Below are 15094 nucleotides of genomic sequence, written 5' to 3' on the forward strand. Positions count from 1 at the left end.
CACGCCATCATTCAGAATTCTCAAATGTTGAACTACATTTCCATATCCATAAGATAATGCTGAATAAAGTGTGGTTTTTATTCTACATTCAGTAACAATTGAAAAAAATGTGCATCTTCAATGTACGCAAGACCTTTGGGTTTTCATGAAGCAAAGGCCACGCGTTTATTGGTTATATGCTGCAGACTCTAATCGACATCTGTTTCTGTTGTATCTGTTTTACAGTATTTCACAGAACAGATGGTATATTCACGGTGTCTCTGGTTGAAGAAACTTATCCGAAAAATACTAGTATTGCTCTAATACTCGACATTCGAAAGTTTAAGACGTCTTCATTAAAATGCTTTCAAAATTTAAATGTTCTAACTAGAACATTTTTTTGTAATTGAAAGACTAGTGAAATGGGAACTATGCACAAGGTGTCAAAATCCTGGAAAATCAGGGAATTCATTTTTCGCTCATGGAAATTTTTTTAAACGACTCTAGCGCAAAAACTGATTTTTTCCAGCATTAAAGGTTCTAGACCTCTATGGTTCAGTTTCATATCCGATTGAACACTTTTTTCTGTGGGATTTCAGAGTTGCGTTAATCTACGTTGCAATTTTTTGTACCGGAAGCTTAAAAATATCAGGGAAATTATTGTTATATTTCAGGGAAAATCAGGGAATTTTATTTTGAAAATATTCTCGCCACCCTGTATGCAAAGTTATGATGTACTATTTTGTTCCACTTTACTAGCCTTTCAATTACAAAAGAATGTCTGGAAAAAATTGTTCTATAATCGCCGATAGAACATTTCGGTTTTGGTAGCATATTGAAGGGGACAGCGCAAGCTTTCAAATGTCGAGTATTAAAGCGATTCTGATTTTTTTCGGAAAGGTCATCCATCAGAGATACCGTGGATAAGGTTTTGTCTTTCTCTCAGAAAGATACAGCTATAACTGTCTAACAAGTGCATCGCAATTTCGATTCATATGCTTTCACTACAATTGGTTTGTAAAGTTTTACACGGTTTAGATGACAGTTGGTACATGGGCGAACTGTCAGTCAACACATTTAGAGCAGGGGTGACATTGCGCATTTCGTTTCAACCCATCAAACAATTTTGTTGATTCATAGCTTGTTAAGCTGCTATTACGCAGATTTCGGCTCAACTAAAGCTTAACAAGTTGTTATACAACAAAATTGTTTGTCGAATAAAACTAAATGATCGCTGGTGGGCGTTATGTTTCGTTTTTCGTACTTTGTTCGACTTTTCGGGTTAGATGAGCCGAAGGACTAATTTTAATTTATTATTCAGAAATAGAAAAAGAAAATCGAATAAAAATAAACGCTTTTTTTATTGTACCTGATTACAATACCCGTTAATGTGCTAATACCTTTCTCGTTAGTTTGGCTTACAATAACAGCTTACAATTTGCGTTGCGTTGACGTTAGTTTGACAGAAAAGGTATGGGCTAACTGTCAAATTGCCGCAAACGCAACGTATCCATTGTGTTTAGGCCTTAAATATCACCGCTTATCTCTCTGCCGCTGAGTATTAACGCAGCCCAAAATCGAAATTGCGACTTTAAATGTCCTTACATGGGAAGTAGTGCGCTGTATAGCACATCGGATGCGCTATACAGCGCACTATTTGCGAAGCAAGGTATGATGTGTGGCATGAGAGTAAAATCAATTGACGCCAGTCGACAACTAGAATTTTCAATTAAATGGATAATATTTCTTGTGTACAGTATATCAGTATGAATTTTTTTCAGTGTAGGCAAGGTCGATAATCTGAACCTGAAACACGGAAATTTTCCCATTTGTCAGGGGGTTGGGTTGAGTTTGAATCTGACAGTTCACCTGTTTGCGTTAGAGAGGGAGAGATAAGCGATGAAAAAAACCGCTGATTTGGCAACTAGGTTTCACATATCAGAGGTGCCAGATCTCTTCTCAGAGCGCAATGTTCACTAACATTTTTATTCGGCTCGTATAACTGATGGTGACGGTGCAAGTCCTGGGGAATAATAAAGTGCATCACAAAAACCGTGAAGGTGTTAAATTTTATGTTTATGTTTATTTTATATACTTTCATCATTATTCTGTAGACTATACAAAGGGTTTGTGAACCACCAGTTAAAAATCACTGTGATGAAGCAACTTTGGAGCATTCTCAATTCATGTTTTAGCAATAAAACATGCAAAACGTGTAAAAATAAATATATTCTTTATCGACCCTTATTGCAATACCTTTCAATGTGTTACCTTTCTTGTTCGTTTGGCTTGAATTTTGACATGTTCTTTTGGCTCACAACACTCTCTTCGCATATCTCTCCCTCTGAGTATTGCTAGTTTGCGTATACTCGTGTTTGTTTTTGTCCGACCCGTTTCAGCTGTATTATTAAGAGCATAGTAATTTCTCGCTGTTTACATATATTTTGAAAGTATTTTATGATATTTTAAATGCAAGTTACGCTTTGTACTATGTTTAACATGTTTTATCAATGTACCGCAACTCTGCTACAACTATGAGCATTGTGTGCTGTTAATTGCAATCACCTGGTTTTGTGGCAACTCTTATAGAAACAGTTTATCATTAAATTTCTAAAGCATCAGTATCACTAAAAGCGAAAATTTCAAAACAAGAAAATAATAGCAGGACATGTAGAAGAGTGTGCTTGGTGAGTTGAAAAATAAGCTGTCTGGAGAGCAATTTTAACAATAAAATTAAACAAGTGTACATTTTCCCCTAGGTAAGAAAACAACACGAAATGACCGAAACAGAGCATGATTTGTGCGATAACGACGTGTGGAATAAGGAGTTTGAAAAAAACACTCGACACGTTCAACAGAATGGCTATGCAGATGGAGTTGCAGCTGGAAGAGAAATGTTGTACCAGAAAGATTTTGATCTGGGCTACCGCGAGGGTTTTGCATTTGGCTTCAAATTGGCTCAACACCATGGTTCGGCAGTTTCTCGGCATAAGTCCTCCGCGGGTAAATTACATTCTAATTTGACCTTCAAACAAAATGCTTCTGCAGCCAATTGCCAGCTATGTTCAGACAAAACATTGGAACAACGATCGCTGAAAGAAATTTCATTGGTTCAAAGTAGTCACAATGAAACGGTGTTGAGTAAACTTAGTTAATAATGATTGCACGGTAAGTTTGTAAGTTATTATAAGTTATGGATAGTGATTATATTTTTTTCTTTTGTAGAAATGAACGTTCCTGGACAAATTTCACCCAACCATTTGTTTGACAATGATCCATTTCAGCTGCATCCATTCAGCTGCAATGGAACAAATGAGAACAGAACGGCTCATGTAAAGTGTTTATGCAGCTCTGACTCATTCAGTTTAAGGCAACTGTGCGTTATCATAAAAACGTACCGGGCCGTTCCTAAACCACGTGCTCATAAAGAGGGGACGTAGGGGTTTGTCAAAAAACCACGCACGTGGTGGGGGGGTTAACGAAATGACCATGTGGTCTATTTTCCTGACTTGTGATTTATTGTTGCCACCAAGTGAAGAATCAAGCTTTTGCATTTTAGAAATATAGAATGTACTGAAAGTTTAATGATAAAATTGTATAAATTTGAGTAAATTTTTGGCACTAGGCAAATGAAAAGACCACGTGGTTAAAGTCGCAAGGGGGAGGGGGGCGTTGGCCAAAAGACAGGGTACAGGGGCTTTTAAAAGTGATCAAAACATGACCACGGGGTTTAGGAACGGCCCTAACGCTAACGTAACAGCCTTCACGAGAGTTAGATTTGAAAGCGAAACCTTAGCTCTCGCTCATACAACATATAAATATATATGAGAGAATATACTGTTTCAAAATAAAGATAAAATTGTTCTACTGAATTACTTCTCATAATCTTTTGTTAATCTCACTCAACCTCAATACCCGAGATACAACTTTGGTTATATTGCATGAGGCGCTATTTCCAACTGCACTTACTATTTCTAAGAAAGAACTACAAATAGTAATTTGAAATTACAGATTTATTGTTTTGTGGCTCATTTGCGTCGTCGTATGTTCGAATCTCGGCTCGGTGACTGTTGGTTAAACAGCTCAATCACGCATATTTAAGTAGGTATGTGATGCTATGCCTATGCCTATGATATATAGGTATGCCTCAGAATCGAATCAGGCATAGCAGTTTCCCATGAATGGCAATAATCTATAATAGGGTCATCGGAAAAAGAGATTATTTTAGAACTGTTGCAACTTTTAGTGAAAAATTTTGAATTTTGACAGTAGTTTGCTTGCCTCATTTTCTGCGCGAGGTGTACCAATCGGAAAGGCTCTATTGTGCTGTACACTAACAGCTTGTTGGTAATTCTTTGCCTTATATACAAAAAAGAGTTGCGAATGTCATTTTACGACGCTTGTACAATTTTATCTAAGTGATATTCACAGTAGAATGCCACAGAAACAAGCAACTCTACTGATTAGAATTTAATTGAATTTATAATATATAACGTCAATTAGCATGCTATACTGCTTACAATTTGATTTCGACGAAAGTTTCATCAACACTTTTAGTTTTATTTGACACTTTTAGGCTTTAAAACTAATCATGCTTGGAGGTTTGCCAACCTGCCTTTATGAATACCTTTTCAAACGTCGCGCAGTTATAGAACTCCATTTATCAACTTAAGCAATCCATTTGAACAAAACTTGTAAAAATTGCCATTATCAGAATAACAATGTGGGTTTTTAATGAAATAATAAGCATTAAAAACCTGTTTCTTGGGTGCACTAATTCCATCATAGCTTCCTCAGTATATTCTACAATTAATTTTATCAGGCATATAAAATGGTAAATGTTATAACCTTCGATTATTATGATAATAAACATCTAATACTAATAAATAAACTTTTTTCCCTTGAATTTATTTTACCAATTCAACAATTCAGTTTGTTAACAAATTATTGAAACATTCCATTAATGATATTGAAACAGTATCCATCGAGGCACGATACATGTTTCTACTATTGATGTAACAATTTAATATCATAGCAAAAACGCAAGCTCAGTAACTTTTTCAAACGTATTATTACTAGGCAAACTTATCATTTCGACCTGCCACTACAAAGTACATATGAATGCACTTCAACGTCGTTCTAATGGAGGCGCATGGTTAAACACAGTTTCGTCGATGATACCCACAGTCTTGATGTTTGTTCTCCAATGGCTGCGTTTCGAACGTAACTTTCGTCAACCTTGTCAGAACGCATCCCGCTACTTCGAAACGATTCAACTGAGCAACGTTTATGCAAAAAGGCAGCACGAATGCGCGCCAATTTTCCGTTAGGCAAACGAACCGATTTTAACACCCCATCGTGCATTTCCCGGGGGGACCGCGTGCACTAAACATTTGCCGGTCGATTAGTTTCGACTCGACTCCCTATAAAAGAAAGCCAGCGGTCACCGAAAGCCGTCAGTCGTCCTTTGGTTGGCATCGTGCGCGAATCCGTAGAAACGTACCGGTCGTCGGTTGAAGTGCGCCGAATGGGACATCAAACAGGATAAACCCCCACAGAAGGATGCAAAGGATACAGTGGATATTCAACTAGTGGCAGTTAGTTTCTGTAACCAGGGCAGCAGTAGTGTATCGGTCGTCAGCAAGTGATGATGGTGATTTCATTTATGCACTGGCTAACAGACGTGTTTTACTCGCTCGGAGACACTTCGGAAAAGTTATCATGTCAAATCTGTAATAGATATCAGTTGCTTTGTCCAGCCAAAGGTTAACGGTTTTATGGAAGGAAGCATACCCTCGAGGGTAATAAAGTAGAAACGTGGTCACACCTATTAGAGCCATTATAGACCAAGTGTACACAGGTTCATGTGTGGCGCAATTTGTCCAATCAACAACTAGCTCTGTGGGGTGCTATTTGGATCGGAAGAAACATTTGTGGTGCTGCAGTAAACATTCTAGGCTGTGTTTTAATTTCGGGCTAATACTTTGGCTCATCGAATACTATTTCAGTATAGCTATTAAAAGTTTGACGTATATGCTATCGCGAATACACTTTATAATGCTTAACCATCAGTTAGCATTTTCGGCCTTGCTTATGAAAATGCAGCGGGGTTTCAATTAACTAATTCAATACCGAATATTTCGAAGAGCATAGTAATCTCGAATACGGGTTAAATTGATGACCTTACTATTCGTTAGCCTTCCATTCCCGTTCATAATCGATGCTTTTATCGTACGTACGAAAATGTATGGTTTATAATTTCATGTTAGACTGTGTTATGTATATCTTACACCATAATACGATTCGATTGAGGCAGAGCTGTTTCAGTATTTATGGATTTACCTGTTTTACAGCGCAAGAGGTTATATTTCACTAATGAACTGAAATATAGTACCAGCTTATAGAAGTGCGTAAGTACATACAATGAACTAACTCGCCATTCAGTATTGGTGAACCTGAATAATGTGCAAGAAGTAATCACTAACTCTTTGAATGTCGACAACGGTTCTTTGCTAGATATGATTTAAAACTCAGGACTTTCCGAACCAAAAGATGCGAAGAATTATGTTATCAACGGCAGAGTAGGCAGTGTGACTTTGCACTCGTATCCAAGCGAGTTGTAAAACTTGCTTGCACATTTATTTTCGGTTTGCACACTTGAGTTGGATTTGAGTTTGAATCCTGCATCACAACAATTGCATAAAAATCGAATTGCGATGAAATTCGCGCCGCGTCTGCTACAACAGTTTGTTGCATTGTCCTTTGAAAGCATAAATTCGATCTAAAAACAAAACTCATCGCGTCACATCATCGCCTGCATCGTTGGATACATCGTGCACTGCATGCATTACACGCATTTAAACTCAATCGATCAGAGTGTGCGGTGCAAAATAACTCAAACTATCGAAAGGAAGCAGATTCAAGTTGGATTCAAATCTGAAAAAGTGTTACTCAGTCTAACTTTGCACGAGTTCATGCCATCAACTGATCAACGGCATTCCAAATTCGGGAAATAATGACTGCTCATTCTACCATACTATTGTTCGGTCTACTGAAATTGACCTGTGATCTTTAAAGGAAAGCAGACCTTGCAGTGGAACTAAAAAACTTTATAATTTTCAAAAAAAAAAAAACAAAAAATTTTTATGCCGCAAATGGAAAAAAAAATACTAAGTCTGTTTGGTTTACACACTTAAAAATGATTCTCGAGCTCGGTAATTCATATTACTGGACTATCATGGTTTAACCTCAATTTACTGAGTATTCAGCGAAAAAAATAATAAAAACCATGAGTCAGCTACACTATCGATATTCTGGATATTTTGTGTCGAAATTGCAATTAGGTTTAACCGGTATTTACGAAAAAATTTGACAACTGTCATTTTTTTGAGCGAATACAAACAGTAGTGCCGTTTTCGGAAATTTAGTACCGAAATTCGGCAGAAAGTTCTAAGTGTATATAGATTGCCTATTCCAATTTTCACGGAAAGTAGGCAATTTTTATTTCATCTTCAACTTTTTGTAAACTACAACCTTAAATGTTTCAAATTGTATTTTGCAATCGAAGATCAATCTATTTTCGAAGTTTTGATACATATTATATGATTCAAAGTGTCTTGTAAAATTACTAAAATGAAATTTAAGCTAATTAAAGCTAAAGGGTTAATATAGTTTGACTACAAACCTTAGAAGCAAGATGCTTGAATTTAATTTTTGAAGAACAATACAGTCATACGTCGACATAACATAACCCTTTTATCCATCACGTTATAGCGTAGTAGAAAGCGTTGAAACTTTGAAATTGATTTGAAAGGTCGAAAAGTCAATTGAATTTACATGTAAAATTTTTAACCCTCATATGTATAGCCAGGATTGAAAAAAGGGGGATGGGGTAAGCTTTTCAAAACCGTTGAACCCAATTATTATTCATATTTAGAAAAAAATAAATATATTTATTTTTTATCAAAACAAACGTCTATAACTAGTAGAAATTTACAAATATAAAAGAAGAAACTTCGAGTGCATTGGTCGAGATCATTGCCAACATTTCAACATAATTATCCCATTGGGTGTTTACGAATGCTACGATAAATTAAACTGATGCTCCGTTGCCTGCTAAACAGGTATGCTACTTGTTCGCTGCATCATTGGCGTTTTCATTAAAAGTTTGCGTCAAATGCGATACCAACCAACCAAAAAAAATACCAATACTTGCATTCATTAAGTTTGTCTTATTGATGTCTGTGTTAAGAAAATAACCCTTCAATCTGGAAAAAAATGAAAGAAACTTGCTATAATTTTGTATCACAAACATCTGCCAACAATAATATGAGGACGATTTGTTGATGTGATACTTTTGGCCAAATGTAATCCCATTTGGTTGCCTTTGCTAGTCAACAAAAATTCACTTGCAATTATTTAGTCTCATAGATTGCTTCGTGTTGACGTTGCCGAAAAAGACCCCAAAAATCCATTTATTACAAGAGTTTTAACCCGCTCCATATACGATGTATTTGAGAAATAAACCAATTAGAACAGCGGTTCTCAACCGGGGGTACGCGTACCCTTAGGGGTATGCGAAAGCCTTCAGGGGGTACGCGAAAGAAAAATCAGTAATGGCGGATAAAGCAGGTTTTCTTCAAAATACTTCATTTGTTGTTCAAACCTGCTCTTAAAACATGACTGTACCAATCAAACAAACTATAGTTCATTTTAAAACCTAAACTAGACTACCACACAATGATCTACCACTACTCTCACCCACTCTGTGAGAACATTCTAAGCCAGGGCGTACAATTGGTTTGAAAATATCGCCATGGGGTACGCGCGCAAAAAAAGGTTGAGAACCGCTGAATTAGAATATTCGCCCACTTGATACTAAAGCGGGTATTAAGCAGGTGTTACACGAAGCAAACATTTGCAATTTTTGGTACGGATTTTATTTTGTGCAAATAAAATTCGTACCAAAAATAGCAAATGTTTGCTTCGTCTAATACCTGCTTAAGATTTGGTTTTACACGTGTCAAAATTATGGAATATTCACAATAATGGGTCACTTTTACGAAAAAAACGAGAAATTGAACAATTTTCATCTTTGCATTTTTTTGCAAGTCAGTATGTTATATTTCGACTATCATGTTGCTAAGACAATAAAGTAATTCTATGGACTGAATTACATTGGTTAATACTGGTTCAGCCCTAGAGCTCAAACTGGAAAAAAAGATCATAGCTTTCGCATGGCATCGTGAATTTTGGTGCCCATAAAAAAGAACCCGGTGAGCATTTGCGCTGCGAACTTTTGAAGTACCGTCTGCCGGAGTGAGATTGTGCCAAAAAAACATATGTTTTTGTTCCTTAGCTTGTAATGCATACATTTAAGCAATGAATTTGATCGAAAGCGCGTCAATACATGTTTAAATATTTAGTTAACAACTGTCACAGATATCGTTAAGTTACAATAAACTATAAATTTGCTAAAAATACATGAACATTGGTTCAATCTCACCCCTTCTATGGGGTGACATCGTGCCAAAAACAAAAAAAAACTGATTTTAATTCGGTAATGTATCTACGTATAATACACATGAATAACTTAAACTCATAAACTACATAAACTACGTGGACTATTAAGGTGCTGGAGGGGGTCGACAAGAAACTACGTTTCATACAAATTATAAAAAAAATGTCTGGCTGGATCAATTTGAAGGGTGGGGAAACATTTGAAATAACCAGTAATGAGAATATGGTTTACCGGCAGCCTCTATACACAGTGGTGTTTCCAGGTTTCTTAGAAAGGGAAACCGTTTTGACGTGAAGCCTCAAAAGACTTTTCTTTTCAATTATCATTTGTTTTTTTTTATTGTATATACCATTGAAGTTACCCATAACCTTCCTCTCTTTCTTTGAACGTCATCCGTTGATATTGGATTGGGGTAACATGTTACATTCCATAATTAATATGAGTCATTTTAATTTCCCATCTGAAAACTGTTAGCCTACAATTCTCAGGGTTTTAGTCATTATTATTTTGAATAATACCATAGCTACAACACCTACCCTATGTAAGCAATGTGAGCGTATTGGTGTACACTGAAATAATTTTGATGTGAATTTGGATTTCGCACACTTCACTGATTTGTAGCTTGGCACAAACTCACCCCAAAAGAGCTGGGAAATGTAAAGTTTAGAAAAATAGAAAAACACTTCTTGATAATAATATTTCCTGAGACGACATCCTAACGTACCATCTGAGCAGTAGGTTGATGTGATTACTTAATCGGGTTGGTTTGCATGAGACAATTTTTAATACCGTTATTTGTGCGTGTTTTTCACCCTGTACTTTGGAACATTATCCAAATGAAACAGTTCACTAATATTATATCATATATATATATATATATATATATATATATATATATATATATATATATATATATATATATATATATATATATATATATATATATATATATATATATATATATATATATATATATTTATATATATATATATATATATATATATATATATATATATATATATATATATATATTATATATATATATATATATATATATATATATATATATATATATATATATATATATATATATATATATATATATCTATCTATATTTCATTTCAAGTTGTAAATAAATATGTCGTGTTTCTTATAACTGTTTACTGACCTTGAGGCATTAGGTTCAAGAAATCTCAAGTAATTTTACATACAAACATTTTCCATTTTGGCTTAATCTCACCCCGGCACACACCAGGAGCTCCATAATTCACAGGTATGGTTAAAAAACTATACTCTTTTCAGGGCTCCTCGAAGAGAACCAATGTTACCGCACTGTTGTCCGACCTCCTCACGATATACCCGGCCCATCGCAGCATCCTCTGGAGTAACGTCACGGTTTCAAGTTCGTACTGGTCTAATTAGGGTCTATTTGGGGTACTGGTCTAATTTAGGTTTTGTCCGTCGTTAGTTTCGTGCGACGCCGTATACTCCTAGATCGAGACGTTCTACGAAGGCCAACGTAGGCCGGATTTCCAGCTTGAATACGTCGTTGGATCTCCATGCTAGTGTTATTGTTGGCGGTACCTATTATTACTTCAACACTCCTAGCCTCCACTTTGAGTCTGGTGTAAATAGCCTCCGCCGTCGCAAAATTTCTCGTAATAACGTCAAGGTCGTCAGCGAAACCTATGAGTTAACTAACTTCGTGACAATCGTGCCTCTCGTTTCGATGCCTTCTCGTCGGGTTACACCCTCAAGAACAATGTTAAACAACGTGCATGATAGTTGCAGATGCATGATATCTCTTTGTCTCAACCCTCTGCTTCATTGCTTAGAAAGAATTCATGATTTTCCCCGATACACCCACCCACACGTAACACATCATTTGATCCAAGATACACGCAAAAGTTCAAGCTTGTATCATCCGATGTGTCCTCTCAAAACGCACATTAAATGCTCTGGCTTTTACACAACAAACGTGTCTAAAGGATAACGCAACAATTGCGTAATGAATACATCGACAGAGATTGAAATCAGAATATGTATAATACACACAAAATCTTCAAGGGCTAACATCTCAACATATGTGTAAACGAGATAGCATATCACCGCTTCTTTTCATACATCTTTATCTTACTGCTGACAGCGGGCACAAATCAATTTGAGCCCAGGACATGAGTTCATTGTCATTCACTATTACTCGGTATAGGGATGCCAAAGGCTCGGAAACAGCCAACAGCGAGCCTCGTTGCAACAGAATTCACTGACGCTGGTGCCAGTAACGTGGAACCGAATGCATATGAATAAAACCAGAATCGTCGTTAAATGCAAAATGTTTGGAACAAATCCAATGTCTTTTTAATTGTTTTTGATTCGATGATGTTTTTGAATGACCGGATTCATGATAGTGAATCGATCAGTTCATATATGCGTTAACCTAGTCAGTACCAAAGTTATCAGCATTGATTACTGCTTGCACTGCTTCAACGATAGCAGCATTCTGGAAAATATTACCAATAGGGTAACGGGGGTATTTTGGCCCACATGCATATTTTGGCCCACCCGGTAACATTTTACGCATTTTATCTGATAATTTCAATGAATACTAGAAAACTATGCATGCAACATTGAATAACACACCTAAGAATCATACTACACTATAATTTTCGGCGAAAAACTGACTCTTGGTAGTGTTATTTTGGAATTAGTTCATACATATTCAAAGTCATGGCTGAGTCAACCCAAAGTCAAGAGGAAGTGGTAATATACAAGTCAACGTCCGGAAGCTATTGTAACAAATATGTATGCTTTTGAAACAATTCGTTGTTGTAGTAACATCAATAAAATGTCATAGAAACAGTTTGTATACTCTAACATGCTGGAAAAAGTTGAAAAAATGATTAAACGCATGGCCGAAATATGTTTGCCTCCTTCTGAAGCAAACATATTTTGGCCATGCCAAGTTTTGACATCTCCCTTGATTACCGTTCGGCCGTTGCACGTGAACAAAGAAGCAGCTTGTGACAATTTACAGGTAATTACTTCTTAATTTATCACATTTAACTATATGAAACTGGATGAGAATGCCTGTTAAACCGCTATGAGCCAAATCATTTCATTTTTAAATACCTTAAATTTACAAAAAATCACAGCAGAAGGATGTTCTCCTCAAACCCACTATTTTTGCTCTGAAAATACCGATGATGGTCTTAAATATAATTAGGCCGAACTTTTTCCATACACGTCTCTAGATATAAAGGTGGGCCAAAGTAAAAATTTGGTGGACCAAAATATGTTTTTAGTACTTCGTAGAAATTTTGATATTCCTAGGATATTTTTCAATATATTGCATTGTTGAACGGTGTATATTAAAATAGACACTTAGCTTTTAACAATGGTATAATAGAGTCGATATATATGTTGAAAAATTGTGTTTGTTTTTAATAAACTGTGCGAACACTTCCCAAAGCTGGCCAAAATACCCCCGTTACCCTACCAGTACGAATCATCATGGCAATACTAGCCCCGGTTAATACTTTAAAAGTGTTTTGATTTCGAGCCGTTCAATACATTAAACATTTGCTAGAGCACCAAATGCGTTGTGAATAACATACTTTCGTTGTACGGGTTCCGAAACAGTACAGAAATTGCTCTAAAAAAACGCAATATTGATGTGGTTACGCACAGTCCAACTTTTCCGTGTAGTTTTGATAAGTCGTGCCAGTTTGTCCGGAAACCGTAGACGTGCATTATTTGCCATAGCTAGTCTTGATCGACTGTAGGTATCATACGCTGCCTTGTAGTTTACGAAGACGTGATGTGTGGGCATGTTGTACTCCCATCATTTCTGAAATATTTGCCTTTTAGTAACGCGAGACCGCTTGGTACTGCCTCTTTTCAAAGGAAGAAGGCGGCGGAGCCGAATCTAGAAAAGGACTTTGTAGGCGACGTTGATCAACGTTTTGCCACTGTATTGTATACGAATCGCCCTTTTTATAGATGAGGCATACAACTCTTCATCCATTCTTCCGGTAGTCTCACTTCATTCCAAATTCTGGAAATTACACAGTGTAGTGGCATTGCTAGTGCCTCGTTGCCATATTTTTAGAGCTTTGCTGGTAGTCTGTCTTTACCTGCGGTTCAATTGTTCTTTACTAACCCAATTTCCTGTTAGATCTCCAGGATATCAGGAACTGGGACACTGTTATCTTTTGTAGGCACCCTACGGTCAACTTTATTTCCGCCTCCTTCCGTTGGTTGCACCTGTCGACCACCTCGCGGACGCTTGTGATCAGATTTCCTTTTTCTTTCCTACACATATCTGGACTCGGTGTATAGCCCTTACGAAATTGGTTAACTTATCGTAAAACATGCGCGTGGCAATAGCCTTCCTCCTACTACTGGCGTTTCTTTCTTCTCCGAATCGGGACAATTTATCTCGAGTTCGTCGATATTCGGCACCGTTTTCTCTTGTGGCGATGCATAGAAAGCTTTTCCAAGCTTGTTTTTACACTCCATCGTTTGATGGCATTTCCGGTCAAACTAGTCATTCGGCTCGACGTTACTCCACCTAGTGCCGCGGTTGCCTCACCGATGGCCTAGCGTAGCTTGCCCCATCTATCGTCAAGAGTCGAAACACATAGTTTCACTGTGGAAGGTAGTGCCTCGTCCAGTAAGTGCACGTAATTCTCGGCAGCCTGCGGGGTGTGCAACTGCCGCATGTTTGGCCGAGGAGGACGGTTTTGTCATGTGTGAAATATCGTAGGTAGCTTAGAGCGCACATGTAATGCTACTATGTGGTGATCTGAGTCTATATCCACTCTCCTGAGGAAGCTCATGTTTGTGGTGTTTGAGAAAAACCGGCCATCGTTGAGAACGTGGTCAATTCGATTTAATATTTGGTGGTCAAGGGATTTCCAAATGGCTTTATGAAAATCGTCGCGTGGAAAAAAAGTGTTTCTATTCACCAAGCCTTCGTGTCGGTGTGTAGGCTGTTAGGCCCTATCATCGGTCTATACATCACTTCCCTACCAACCCGTGCCCTCATTCTATTGATAACGATCTTGATGTCCCGAAGCGACCAGCTGACGTATGTTACCTCCAACTACGCGTGGAACGAATCCTTCTCGTCATTTTTGGTCTACCTTCGTGCGGGCAGTTCACGTTGCTGATGCTGTAGTTGAAGAAATGACGTTCAATCCTCAACAAACATCCTCTCGTTTATCGCCATCCAGTTGATCATGCGATCCTGATTCTGCCCAGTACACAAAAACCTGTTCCCAGCTCTTTGGTTGCTCTACCGCTCTGGTAGAACTGGGCCTTTTTTTTTTTGTTATGGAATTAGAATTACGTTGTCCATTGATGTGAACTTTTGTAATATATATCCCAGTCAATTGCTATACGTGTCCCCTTGCAAAATACAATGACCACTATTGTTAAGTGATCAGGTACCTGCACCGACACGCTCCCAGTCAGGTGAAATATGGTTTATGAAGCCAATCTCCTTCCCAGGATTCAAAGACCAAATCTCTTTGGTCTGTAAACAGCCACTGCCAAGAAACCTTGATCTGCGTTTAAATAATGCACCACAACTGC

At 37.2% G+C, this 15094-nt stretch overlaps 1 protein-coding gene across 16 annotated transcripts in view; it reads left to right on the forward strand.

The window, feature by feature from the left end:
• Positions 1 to 5444: 5444 nt before the first annotated feature.
• LOC129731736 (atrial natriuretic peptide receptor 1) overlaps positions 5445 to 15094 on the forward strand; it is a 52722-nt gene continuing 43072 nt past the window's right edge. For 5 of the 16 annotated variants that reach the window (XM_055691963.1, XM_055691977.1, XM_055691978.1 and 2 more), the window contains exon 1: positions 5450 to 5780. The gene's annotated coding sequence lies outside the window, so the exon portion shown is untranslated. Of the gene's footprint in view, positions 5781 to 6332; positions 6390 to 15094 lie in introns of all 16 variants that reach the window. The other 11 variants (XM_055691970.1, XM_055691966.1, XM_055691969.1 and 8 more) reach the window with 6 other exon arrangements.

Source organism: Wyeomyia smithii, chromosome 3 (assembly GCF_029784165.1).
Source record: "Wyeomyia smithii strain HCP4-BCI-WySm-NY-G18 chromosome 3, ASM2978416v1, whole genome shotgun sequence".
Classification (NCBI taxonomy): domain Eukaryota; kingdom Metazoa; phylum Arthropoda; class Insecta; order Diptera; family Culicidae; genus Wyeomyia; species Wyeomyia smithii.